Here is a 14,376-nt window from a genome sequence, read left to right on the forward strand (position 1 = left end):
ATGAAAGGTAGTGGATTCAGTCCAGTACATCATGGGTAAAGCCCTCCCAACCATTGAGTACATCTACATGAAACACTGCCGTACAAAAGCGGCATCCTTCATCAAAGATCCTCACCACCCAGGCCATGCTCTTTTCTTGCTGCTGCCATCAGGTTCAGGACTCAAACCACCAGGTTCAAGAACAGTTACCACCCCTCAACAATCAGGCTCTTGAACAAAAGGGGATAACCACATCCATTCTATTTCTAGTGTTCCCACAACCAACGGTCTCACTTTAAGGTCCCTTTATCTTGCCATTTCATGCTCTTCCATTTCGTGTTATTTCATACACGATATTTATTGGTATTTATTTATATTTGCATTTGCAGAGTTTGTTGTTCATTGACCCTGTAAACAGTTACTATTCTATAGGTTTGAAGAGTATACCCACAGGGAAAAAAAAAATTCAGGGTTGTATGTGGTGACATGTATACACTCTGATAATAAATTTTACTTTGAACTTGAAAGGCATTCCAGTGGTTGTGCTTCATTTAGGAGTTTCAGGGAGAGCATTCATGACTGGTTGTGTCACAGCCTGGTATGGAACCTAAAACGTACAGGATTGCAAGAGGTTGAAAAGGGTTGTAGACTCAGTCAGTTCCACCACTAGCACAAGCCTCCCCACTCTCAAGGACATCTTCAAAAGGTGGTGTCTCAAGAAGATGCATCCATTATTAAGGACCCTTACCGTCTGGGACATGCCCTCTTCTTATTACTAACTTCAGTTAGGAGGTACTTGATCCATTAACCCAAGGATCCTTTTTCCCACTTATTTAGTAATGTATTGTAATCTTAAGTCCTTGCTGCCACAAAACCACAAATTTCATGTCACGTTAGTGATAAACTTGAATCTCATCTGATTCTGATTTGCAGTAAAACAAAATGTCAGCCGGGTTCGGATATGGTCCAAGTGCAGCGTGACAGACACTGAAGCGGGTCGATTGTTCACAAAATTTCGATGTGAACAGTGTTAAAGGAAAAATAAAACAATAAACACTAGGCCAAACAGAGCTGTTAACTAAAAGTCTCAAACAGGATACGAAGCCTACACTGCGGCTGAAAAGAACATCTAAATATTAAACAAATATCGCTTGTCTTCAGAGTCAGTTGACTCAACAGTCCCATTTCTCAGGCAAGGCTGATGCAAACAGGCAGGAGGTGTTGCTGTGCTTTGTCCAAGTTGCGACAGACACGACGACGATAAGTATGGATTTAAATACTAATTAGCTGACACGTGCAAATTCACAAGCGTAATTGCCGTATGTACTGCACTGCCAAATCTGCAGTTGTGACAGGGCTCCCCTCTATAGGTGCAGACCCTGAGGCGCCACAGACCTGTGTGCACTGGAAGTCCCAGATCAGCGACTTGTCCAAGATGTCCTTTGCCGAGATCCAAGTACGTTCTTCTGGGCCGTACCCCTCCCAGTCCACAAGGTACTGGACCTTACCATGTAACTGGCCAGATGCCAGGAGGTGCCACACAGTATCGACAAGGGAACCATCTACCAGGTGGGGAGGAGGGGGAGGTGGGGTGACTGGGGCCAGGGGAGAGGTAGTAACTGGCTTGAGCTGGGAAACATGGAATACTGGGTGGATCTTCAGTGATGCTTGTAGACACAATCTACAGGACACTTTGTTGACAACCTTTTTCACTACAAACGGTCCCACATAGCGCGGTGCCAATTTCTGGTTCTCAACTTTCAGGGGAAGATCCCTTGATGCCAACCAGACTTCCTCTCCTGGCTGGAATGGCCTTATCTATTGATGGAGCCGATCAGCCTGGCGGGAATGCCGTTTCTGGGAACGCAGCAGATAAGCCCTGGCTCGTCTCCAGGTGCACTGGATCAGCTGTTCAGCAGCAGAAACTCATACATCGATCTCCTGATAAGGGAAGAGCAGAGGCTGGAATCTCTTCTGGCGTTCAAAGGGAGACATACCGGTGGAGGAAGACTGGAGGTTATTGTGGTTGATTCCTGCCCAAACCAATTGGGAGCTCCAGGACGTGGGGTTGGAAGAGGCAAGACAGTGCAGGGTTGTCTCCCACTCCTGGTTCATTCTCTCAGTCTGGCTATTAGATTGGAAGCCAGACGAGAGGCTGGCCATGGCTCCTACAAGACAGCAGAAAGCCTTCCAAAAGCGGGAAGTGAACTATGGTCCACGATCAGACACTATGTCTTGAGGAAAGCGATGGAGCCTAAACACATGTTGAAACATGAGTGTGGCAGTCTCACAAGCTAATGGGAGCTTGGGGAGGGCAATGAAGTGGGCAGCTTTGGAAAGTTGATCTACAACAACCAAAATGGTGGTGTTTCCATTAGACAGGGGAAGACAAGTGATGAAGACATAGATGGCCACTGTCACGTAACCGGCAACAAAGAATATAGAATTGAGTCAGGTTTTATAAAAACAATCAAACATTTATTAAACTCTGCTCAATATATAAAAAATAAACAAACAAAAATCTTAACCGCAAGCTGCTATTCAGCCATTTAACTCAGTACTAGTTCTTAAAGCAGTAAACACGAAAACAGTCTTAAAGTGGTAAATTAGAACACAGTTCTTAGAATGGTAAATTCGAAAGTCCAAGATATTTATACAGTCAATTAGGAGAGATTTTCCTGAAGTAAAGCATTCCTCGAAGACACGATGTCATGCCAATCCCAGCCAGATCCTGCCTTGTCCGCAGGATTCATGACGATGGAAATAAAATGGTTTAAAGGCACTGACCTTTCCCTCTGGATACTAGATCCTGCACAGCCTTTTCTGCTGCTTTTTAGCAGAGGCTATCTCATGCAGATCACTCTTTCTTGAACGAATTCAATAATGGTCGATCCTTTCAACCGTCGAATGACTCCTTCAGGTTCCCGTCTTCACTCTCCAATACTACTGAAAAGGTACATCAACAAATCTGGCAGCAATTGATTAAACTGCCAGTCCAGCACTTTTGTACCTTACTATAGAACGTAAAACTCTGTTTTAAATCGAAACTGCGTCATAAGGCAAACAGCAGCGGAGCGGAGTCTCTGGCTAACGTTCTAACTGGAAAACCAACTGCGTCACCTCAGGGGTCTCCTTTTATACCCGTGGTGAACATGTCATCACGTGACCTCACATAGGTGGGAAAATTACATCATGTGACCTCCGCAAGAGCATTACATCAACCTCATAAGACAGTCACAAGATATCCATGAGGTATGTAACAGCCACCAAAATTGTCTCTTTACAAACTCCTGAGTCAGTTGAATTCCCGGATGTCCAACCAAATGGGAGGAGTGACCCCATTCCAACACATTGGAACATACCACAGCAGGGACAAACAGCTGGTTGGGATGTCCCCCATCCGGGCCTGGATCTGATTGTTGGGCGGCCTTCACCTCTGCCTCTATTCCCCAGATCACCGGAGCAGTGATACACGAGCAAGGAAGAATGGGATCTGGATCGGCTTTTTCCTCAGATTCATCGAACTACCGGGAGAGAGCATCCGCCTTTGTAGTCTTGCTGCTGGGACAATAAGTGAGGACGAAATTAAACTGTGTGAAGAAGAGAGCCCATCGGGCTTGACAAGAGTTGAATCTCTTAGCATCCTAAATATAGGAGAGGCTCTTGTGATCTGTCCAGACCAAGAATGCAAGCTCTGCCTCCTCCAACCAGTGCCACCATTCTTCCAGGGCCTCCTTGACAGCCAGAAGCTCCTGGTTTTCAACAGCCAGAGTTATGCAACGAGAAAGAAAGGCACGAGGGTGCAGCCGGCTATCCGCAGACGAGTGCTGAGAGAAGACAGTTCCAATGCCTACACTGGATGCATCCACCTCGACGATGAATGGCTGAGATGGGTCTGGGTGTTGCAGCAGCGGGGCAGGGGTGAAATGTCACTTTAGCTCTGAAAATGTTTGGTCGGCATCGTCCGTCCAATGGAATCCTGCCAAGGTCTTGGTGATTGCATTAAGTGGAGCCACAGAAGAGCCGAAATTCCGCATGAACGGCGATAAAAGTTCGCAAACCCCATGAAGCGCTGCACCTGTTTGACTGTAGGTGGTTTGGGCCAATCTGCAACTGCCTGAACTTTACTAGAGTCCATTTGAACACTGGATGGGTAAGTATGTAGCCCAAAAATGACAGCTGGTCTTTATGGAATTCACATTTTTCAGGCTTAGCATACAGGTTATTTTCAAGAAGGCGTCTGAGTACTCTCCAGACACGCTGGACATGCTCCTGATGAGAACAGGAATAGATAAGGATGTTATCTAAATACACAAACACAAACTGGTTCAACATGTCCCTGAGCACATCGTTAACCAGGGCCTGAAATACAGCCCGGGCATTGGCCAGACCAAAAGGCATCACCAGGTATTCATAGTGGCCATTAGAGGTGCTGAAAGCTGTTTTCCACTCATCCCGTTCTCTTATGCGAATCAGATTGTAGGCATTGCGCTGATCAATTTTGGAAAATATGGTTGCTCCTTGGAGATGTTCAAATGCAGACGCCAGCAAGGGAAGAGGGTAGCCGTTCTTCACAGTGATGTTGTTCAGGGGCCGATAATCGATGCAGGGACGGAGCTTACCATCTTTCTTGCTGACAAAAAAGCCCGCTCCTGCCGGCAAGGTTGACGGACAGATAAACCCCATGCTCAATGCCTCCTTGATGTATTCCTCCATGGCCACCATTTCAGGATGAGAGAGGGAGAAAAAGGCAGCCCCAGGGAGGATTAGTGCCAGGTAGGAGGTCTATGGCACAGTTGCATGGCCAGTGTGGGGGCAAGTGGTGGCCTTTCTTTTACTGAAAACCTCAGACAGGTCCCAGATAGACAGCTAGAATCCCAGACAGGTCCACACCAATAGCCGACACAGGAGGGGATTCATAGAATGGAGCTTGAGCTGGACTCAGACAGGTATACAGGCATGCCGGTCCCCACTCTTGAAGTACCTTCAGAGACCAATCGATCCATAGGTTTTGTCAGGATAACCAAGGGAGAACAAGTACCAGTGGCAGTTCAGGTGAATTAACTAGATAGAAAAGTATTTCTTCATGATGGTTGCCTTCAAGCACCAGTTGGAAGGGTTGGGTGGAATAGACAATAGACAATAGGTGCAGGAGTAGGCCATTTGGCCCTTTGAGCCAGCACCGCCATTCACTGTGATCATGGCTGATCATCCACAATCAGTACCCTTTTCCTGCCTTCTCCGCATAACCTTTGATTCTGTTATCTTTAAAGAGCTCTTTAAAAGGTAGATCTGGCCGGTTCCCAGAGGTCGACTGTCCAGTGCCTTGACGTTGATCTTTTCTCTTAATTCCTGAGTTGGAATTCCCCACTTTTGAGCAAGAGAGATGTCCATAAGATTCCCGGCTGCACCAGAGTCAATATGCGCCCTAAGATCATGGGTCTGAGACCTCCATAACAAGGAAGCTGAGAGCATTTCAGAATTAGGGGAAGCTGACTGAAGAGAGGACCAACCTGTTAGGATTCCCCTCCCTGCTGACAGGTACTCTCTTTTACTGGACGCTAGGAACATGCAAGCCACAGGTGTCGTGGATCACCACAGTAGAGATAGGAACCTGTTCTCCGGTGCCCATCTTATTCCTCCTGAGACAAGCATATGCACCCCACTTGCATAAGCTCCTCCGTGTCCGTGGGCTGGGTGCTGGGTGGTGAGGGAGAGGAAAGACGGTGATCTGGTGGCGTGTAGTAAGTTTGAAATATTCTTTCCCTGTGCCACTCAGTCACCCGGTCGTCAACTCGAATAGCCAGATTAATCAGGTCATCCAGGCTATCCTGCTCATCCCAGACGGTGATCTCATGCCAGACCCGTGTGTTCAGTCCACACTGGAAGGCAGTGATGAGAGATCTCTCATTCCAACCCGTCTCTACTGCAAGGGTACGGAATTTAATCGCGTAGGCTTTCACCGTTCCTCTGCCTTGGCATAGGTCCAAGAGTCGGCAGGCAGCCTCCTGACACCATACTGGTAGACCAAAAGTCCTCCTTAACTCCGCCATGAAATGTTGAAACGACATTGTTCCCGTAAAGCATTTAACAGACTGAGTGGAGGTCCATCAAGAAGATAGACCATGTATGCCAGTTTTCGCACATCATCACCAAAACGATCAGGCTGGGCTTTGAATGTCAGCTCGCATTGGGTAATAAAATACCTGCAGCCATCGAGATCACCAGAATATCTGTCTGGTGGTGGAATACTCAGTTCCTGTACAGTCGTGGGAGTCGACTCTGGTCTGGGTGTGGGAGTGGGAGCATTAGTAGCAGAGGTTGTCGGGGCAGCAGAAAAGGAGGACCTGTGAGATGCTGGGAGTGGGACTGAGGCGGCCTGAAGCTGCTGAATTGCATTGGCGAGAATGTTAGTGGCTGTCCGCTGATGCTGGCTGTTCATGGGTGGCAGCCGTGAGTGCGGAAACCTCAGACACCTGAGTCCGATTGTCTGCGGTGAGCTGTTGAACAGTTGCGGCTAGGGATGACATCCGTTCCTTCAAGTGAGACTGGGCTTGTCGGCACGAGGTTATCTGCCATATTGCCTCTGTAACTTTACTGAGAACAGATTCCATTGCTTGTAGCTTGTCTCCTACCTGACCAATGAATCTTATGGCCAAAGTCAGCTGCTCTCTCTCTGCTGGGTCCACCTTTGTTGGTCAAGACTTGCTGTCAACCGGGTTCGGATATGGCCCAAGTGTGGAGTGAGGGACACTGAAGCAGGTCGATAGTTCGCAAAACTTTAATGCGAACTGTGCTAAAGGGAAAATAAAACAACCTAGTCCAAACAGGGCCGTTAACTAAAACTCTCAAACCGGAAACAAAGTCTACACTGTCGCTGAAAAGAACATCTAAGTATTAAACAAATACCGTTAGTCTTCAGAGTCAATTAACTCGACAGTCCAATTTCTCAGGCAAAGCCGATGCAAACAGGCAGGAAGTGTTGCTGTGCTCTGTCCAAGTCTTGACAAGCACTACGATGACAAGTATAGAGTTAAATACTATCACGATTAAATAATAATTAGCTGACACGTGCAAATTCACAAGCACAATTGCCACATCTATTGCGCTGCCAAATCCGTGGTTGTGACAAAATGAGATAGTATCTTATGAAATTTCTTCCACAACTGGGTTTGAGAGTCACATGCTAAATTGAACATATTGTTGTGGCAATTTTTGTTAAAGTATTTGTGTATAGAAAGCAGTTATTAGACTTTCCACTCCTCTTTCTGTTTCAGGTTTGAAAAAGCATTTCCTTTTGGTCTTGCAATTGTCTTTAATTGCTCTTATAGTAATCAGAGGAAGAGAACACTGCATGCTTTCATGTCAGCCATCTCTCTAACTGCATTGACTTGCTCATGTAATTCCACAAGACTGTAAAATGTTACCATCACTCTGCAAAAGAGTCAAGTACGAAGCAACACATCCCTTCGTGAAGCATAGTGATACAGTCATACAAAATCACTTGTGTCCTAGAATTTATTAAGCCAAGATCTTCCTGCTTCCAGCATGTTGTTACGTTCAAGGTGCTTGAAGAATAAAAAAGGGCCTAAGCAGTATATTGAAGGCTATGGAAACACGATGGGTAGAGGTCGAGAGTGAAGACATATAGGGTCTTTACAAATCATAGCCAACTTATCGATTTTAGTTTCTGAACTTGTTTTTCATTTACAGTGTGATCTTAACATTGCTAAGTAACCAAAGCTGAATTTCTCTCAAAGTTGGATATCTTTCAACTAAAAGGAAGCTTTTATTAGTATAAGTATTTAGAATATTACATCTATTCATTTTAAAATACCATTTAAAATTCTAATCATTATGAAAAGCAAGCAATGCGTGCACAATATTGAAAACTTGCCAAACAAATCAGGAGACTCAAAAACAATTCAACTGATTTTTGCTAAGTAACTTTCCCCTCTGGAATTAATTTTGTTTCAGGCAGTTGATTAAGAACGTAAGAAAGAATTTAATGAATGGCAAAAAAAGCACATTTGGAACATGTCTGCTTTTCCAATTGGGCAAATACAATTTGCAATCCTTTGGGTTCTCTAATTAGTTGAATCTCCAGTGGGAGGTAAATTACTACAGGTAAATGCTTGAAGAAAAAATTAATTTTTGTCTTGAGCCAAATCATCGTCGTAGGTCGCATCTGGAATTTCCAGTTGGCAGACGATTTCCCTCCACGCCGCACTGACATATTGGGAAATCATGTACGTGGCAGGTTACAGCAGTTGTTTGCCTTTGTCTTCTGCCGGGTGAGTTTAAAAAGGACACCACCTCTTGCAGTGGATGACCACGACATCCAAGTGCCTTGTCGTGCTTTTAGCGCTCCACCAACGCCTGCTGGCCTGCCTTCTTGACCGTTGGACTATTAATCGGTCTCTCCCACTCAGTCTGCCATGGCCAGACTTCACACGCTGGGATAGGCAGATCCCCTACCTCACCGAGGGTCGAAATAGCACTGGAATAAAATTTCCACAATGGCAATTGAGTGTTACCAGATATATTAATGACAACGGTTTTCACCAAATTATACACAGGGAGGCTGAATACTCCAAAGTGAATTTGTTCATCTCTGTCTACAACTTTCAAGCTTTTTTCATAATCAGATATCTATCGATATATATTGTAAATCCATTAATCATTATAACATTTACTCGGGGGGTGGGGAGTGTTGATGAGGGAAGGGAAAGTTAGGGGTGTGGAGTGGAGGAGGAAATGCCCAGTTCTACAAATATAATACTCCACAAGGGAAGAAAATATCTGTTAATCTCGGGCCTCTGCAGAGTTCTGTTAACTCTATAATATTTCCTCTAACCTGTGACCAGTGTTTGTTAAACACCTTGCCTTCGTTAAGCTTATCCCTGCCTTCTATTTTAAAGATCGTGTCTCCTCTCATTCGATTGTTGTAGGGAAAATCAACACAATTATTCTGGTAAACTGATGGAACTTAGATCCAAATTTAAATGGTAGAGTGTTAACATTTATACACTTATCCCAAGCCGTTTAAAATAAATAGGTCAACATCCCTGCTCAAAAAGCATGGAGAATATTGTCAGATGAATACTTTAAGCACTTATGGGCTAGCATCTTGCAATGTTACTTCAAGGCTGTGTTGCTTGTCCTGCTTAAGTATCTGTTATAGTTATGAAAGTGGCAGGCAAGGACCAATGTCCTGCTAGGGCAACTGAAAAGACACCTAAACTGATCACAAATGGGATCATTTTCCAGGTGCCCCTGACAGCAACACAAAGCAATAACTTTATATATGAACTTGATTTAAGTCTCATAGAGAAAGTGGAATTGAGGCAAGTGGCCTTCTTCAGTGCTTGACAATATAAAATTAGAAGATTTTATTTAAAAAATCTAAGAATTCTTGAAATGTCACTGCTAATGCCTCCACAATTTCTTCAGCTACCTTTTAGAACTCTGGAGTGTAGACAATTTTGGTCCAGATGGCTTATCTACCTTCAGACCTTTCAGTTTCCCCAAGCACTTTCTCCTCTCTTCTGCCCCCTGACACTCTCAAGTTTCTTGCACACTGCTAGTGTCTTCCACAGGGAAGACTGATGCAAAATTCTTATTCAGTTTGTTCACCATTTCTTTGTCCCCCATTACTACATCTCCAGCATCATTTTCCAGCAGTCTTATATCACTTTTGCCACTCTTTTACTTTTTATATATCTGAAAAATATCCTCTTTTACATTATTGCCTAGCTTACCTTCATATTTCATCTTTTCTCTCCATGTTTTTTAAGTTGTTTTCTATTGGCTTTAAAATCTTCCATCTTCCTATTTTTTTTTGCTATATTGTATGCTGTCTCTTTTGGTTTTATGCTGAACTTGACTTTGTTTGTTAGCCATGGTTGCCTCATCTTCCCTGTGAATGCTTCTTCTTCTTCCTAATGAATTATTCCCAGAAACTCCAGCCAGTACCGCTCTACATCATTCCGGCTAGTGTACCTTTCCAATTAACTTTGGTCAGCTCCTCTCTCATGCTTCTGTCATTCCCTTTATTCCACTGTCATACCAATACTTCCAATTTTGGTTTCTCCTTTTCAAACTGCAGGGTGAAATCTATCATATGGCCATCACTGTCTCCTAAAGGTTCCTTTACCTTAAGCTCCCTAATCAAACACGGATCATAGCACAGCATCCAATTCAGAATTGGCTTTTCCCTAGTGGTCTCAACCACAAACTGCTCAAAAAATCTATCTCATAGCCATTCTACAAATTTGTGTACTTTAAAATATAACACCTTTAGTCTTGTATTCATCACCATTTTGAATTTTGTCCCCCTTTCTATACATTTTCTCTTGCTTTTTATTATTGAGACGTCTATAACCACTCTCCTTCCATTTTACTTTATCCATCCTTTTCCAAGCTGTTGAACCTACCCCCCTGCTGTTTAATTTAAAGCCCTATCCATGGTCTTAGTTATGTGATGGAGCCCATCCAAATCCCTCCTTCCCAAATACTGGTGCCATATATCACAAATTCAAACCCACTTCTCCCACACCAATCTTTGAGCCAAGTATTTAGCTCTCTGTTCTTATCAACCCTGTGCCAATTTGCCTATGGCTTAGGTAACAATCCAGGTTCTGTGTTTTGATTTGGTCCCAAGCTGCTCAAGTTTCCTCAGTAGAACCTCCTTCCTTGTTCTTCCGATGTCATTGCTACCCATTTGTACCATGACAAGTGGATCCTTCCCCTCCCATTCCAAGTTCCTCCGCAGGCCAGATGAGATGTCTTAAACTCTGGCACCAGTCAGACAACACAGCCTTTGGGACCCTCAATCCTTGCAACAGAAAATTGTGCCTACTTCCGTGATCATACTATCCCCAATTACAACTATATTCTTATTCCCTCCCGACTTCTTAAATGCCTCCCTAACCACAGTCCATGGTTCAATTGTTCATCCTTTCTTCGCGCCCCCCCCCCCACTCCCATCCTCACAAGGAACAACAAGCTCAGACACTTTGGGCAAGCTTTAGGGCTAAGACTCCTCCAGCACTACCTCTTGGATCCCCCTGCCTGTCTCCCTCACCTTCACAACATCTTGTCCCTGGCCACAGACTGAATTTGAAGTAGTTAATCTAACTGGTGTGACTGCCTCCTGAAACACAATGTCCAGGTAATTCTCCCCCTTCCCTCTGATGCAGCACGGTGTTTGAAGGTCATCAGCCTCGAGCCTGAGTTCCTCCAGCAGCCAACACTTGTGCAGATGTGGTCACCAGGAACCACGATGTGGTCCGCCAGTTCTCACATCACGCAGCTACAACACAACACTTGATCGTCCACCCATATTTTATTTATTTTATTTTATTCCTCGTAATTATGTATCTTTTTAGTTAACTATGATATTAAAAAATCCCTTACCTGTGTTTACCTGCTACTCACCTGGTCCTTCTTGCCAAAGACTCAGATCTTAAGCTCCCCACTGGCCCAGAGAATGACTGATCCAAAATCACCTCCGTCTCTTCTTGCTGAAGCCTCTTGAGCCAAAGCCTCAGTTCCCCTTTCTAACTCTGTCCACTCCAACTATGGCCACTCCCACGATAGCTGGTCTGCTTAAACTTCACTTCCCTTTAACGGCCCAAATAAACTCACGTGCAACTTGCCTCTTTCAACGGTTCACACTCTTAAAGATCTCACTCACACTACTCCAAAATAAGTCTTTCCTGTAAGCCTGCTGCCTGAGAGACAGTGAAGGCACTGGCAAATCGAAGTGCTGTAGAGAAAAGTCTCATTCTAGGCCAGTTTCAGGCCAGGCCTATCAATTAGACTAGCTATACACTCCAAAACAGGAAACACCCAAAGGTTAACTCATGATATTTTGAGTCTCAACTCACAGTTGCCTGCATTTGCCTCCAAACTTCTTTTGTGACCTAATCATTTCAAAGCTTATATAATCAAAACCAAAATAATATAACTATTATAATCATACCAATGCATAATAAAGAACAAGACATTTCTAGCTTGCATTCAAAAGATGAAATATGTTTTTCTTTTCTTCATTTAGCTGGCAACAACAGTTTGTAAATAGAAAATAATCAGACCCAGATCTTTGTTGCTTGCTACTTCTATCTGTAAGAGAGATCTAAATAGCTTTAGGGTCTCATGATGGAAGCAACATGAAAGAAGCTGGTGTAAGAGAAGGCAGATACTTCTTTATTCAGCCAGAGCCAAAGACCCTGTACAGTTAATGAATTGCAAATATTGTGAAGAAAAGACCACAGATTTCTCTATTCTGGGTTTTGGATAATATTTGAAAATTAGTATGTTTTCATTCAAAAATACTCTCCTGTGATTTCACATTATGTTTTCTTTATAGCTGCTGTGCAAATCATGACAGAAGAGGGATCTTGCACTATTAATAATATGGTCTTATTTTAAATTGATTTGGTGAGCTATAAATGGGTATTTTAAACCAACTGACACACTTATCCCAATTCATCTTATCCCTCTCAACTTTTCCTATCAAAATGTCTTTTAAACTTTGTTCTATGCATGTCTTAAATCTGCAAAATGGATTTCTTCCTGAAAGTGTCTGTACTTTTGGACACCCAATCATGGATCGTATATGCTATCGCCAATAGCCCAGCAGTCAGGAAAGAAGCAGTGACCATTTTAATTTTGAGGCTGTTTTCATGACATTGACACAAATTTCATTAGGTTAGAAATATCTCTGATGATTTTTCAGCCATGAACTTGTTTGCGCTAAATAATGACAGGCACAACAATGGTAAAGACACCAGTAAGCAAAAGAAGACATTTGACCACTATGCTTTTTGATGGCCAGTTTTTCTTTGCATTGAAGTAACAATCGACAATGGTAAATTTAATCCAAACAGTTTGTTGAAAATAGAATAGTACGCATGCACACTCTTTCAACCAAGAAAAAATGACTTGGCGAAGGACAGTCACAAAAAATGGATGTAATGCCAATTTTAAGGGCAAACAAAAATTATGGTCTTTAACCAGGTCCTGAAGTTTAAAAAAAAGGAGATAAATAGGTAGTGAGAAATCGCTTGCAAATGAGAAAGAGGACAAATCCTTGAATAAATCAAACTCATCTTTATGGCTTGGGAAGCAAAGCTAAATGGAGATATGTATGGAAGAATAGTCAGATGGATGGGAGGGACCAATCAAAAGGCAGTTTATGAAGGTAGATAATAGAAAAAGTTTTAGAGGATGATGTTGTCAATCATGTCAAGTGTTACAGAAATGACTTGAAACATAACAGGTGTCCTAATACACCCAGTTTTAGTTATTCCTGCCTCCTACCCTATTATAATCCTTCCCTCCGCTCTCACCCCCTTCCTTCCTACTTTCACTGCATCTTATAATCTTTGTATGTCTATCCTTGCACAGGTCAGATGCAGGGCAATTGACCCAAAACTACCTCTCTGTTTTTCCCGAGGAATTCTGCAGATGCTGGAAATTCAAGCAAAACACATCAAAGTTGCTGGTGAACGCAGCAGGCCAGGCGACATCTCTAGGAAGATGTACAATCGACATTTCGGGCCGAAGTGCTGCCTGGCCTGCTGCATTCACCAGCAACTTTGATGTGTGTTGCCTCTGCTTTTCCCTTCACATTTGCTGTCTGGACTTTATTGCCAGTAATTTAAATTTTATTTCAGCTATTTAGCATCTGCAGCATTTTTGCTTTAACTTACTCACGCACAGAAATCTTTTTAATTATATAAATATGAATAACAGTCATTTACATGAGGGTACATACTTCCAGTGAAAAAGATTGGCTAATATTCGTAACATATTCCAGCATGGGAAAAGGCTCCTCAGCTCAACTTGTCTCTGCCTACCTTCCCTAAGTTGGTCCCATTTGCCTAGCTTTAGGCTGTAGCCCTCTCAACTTTTCCCATCCATGTACTTATCAAAATGTCTTTTGAACTTCATTACTTGTCTTTAACATTGAAAAAAATAAATATAGTTCACTTTAGAGAAATACATCTTAACTAACTCCATATTTCTTCCTTCTGTGCATCACTAGTTACAGTATATTATTGCAATCCTTCTCAGTATTCATGATGTGAACCTGCATCCCAAAGAATAGTCCAACAACTAGCATTGCCTTTAATTTAAGCACCTTATCATTCATCCTTGACAGCAGCAAAGGGAACCACAAAGTATATGCAATGGAGATTTTCATATCTCTGAAAGAGAAGATGGAGATGAATGTATCTTACTCCAAGCTTAAAATGAAATTCATTAGACATGATTGCACTCGTTTGATTAACTATGCATTGTATGTAAAAATACCAATTAAGCCCATGGAATATATATTTTCCCCTATTGCACTGTAATGGAGTAGAATAAAGAGTTTTGCCTTCCTTT

This window comes from Mobula birostris, chromosome 16, assembly GCF_030028105.1.
Source record: "Mobula birostris isolate sMobBir1 chromosome 16, sMobBir1.hap1, whole genome shotgun sequence".
Lineage (NCBI taxonomy): Eukaryota > Metazoa > Chordata > Chondrichthyes > Myliobatiformes > Myliobatidae > Mobula > Mobula birostris.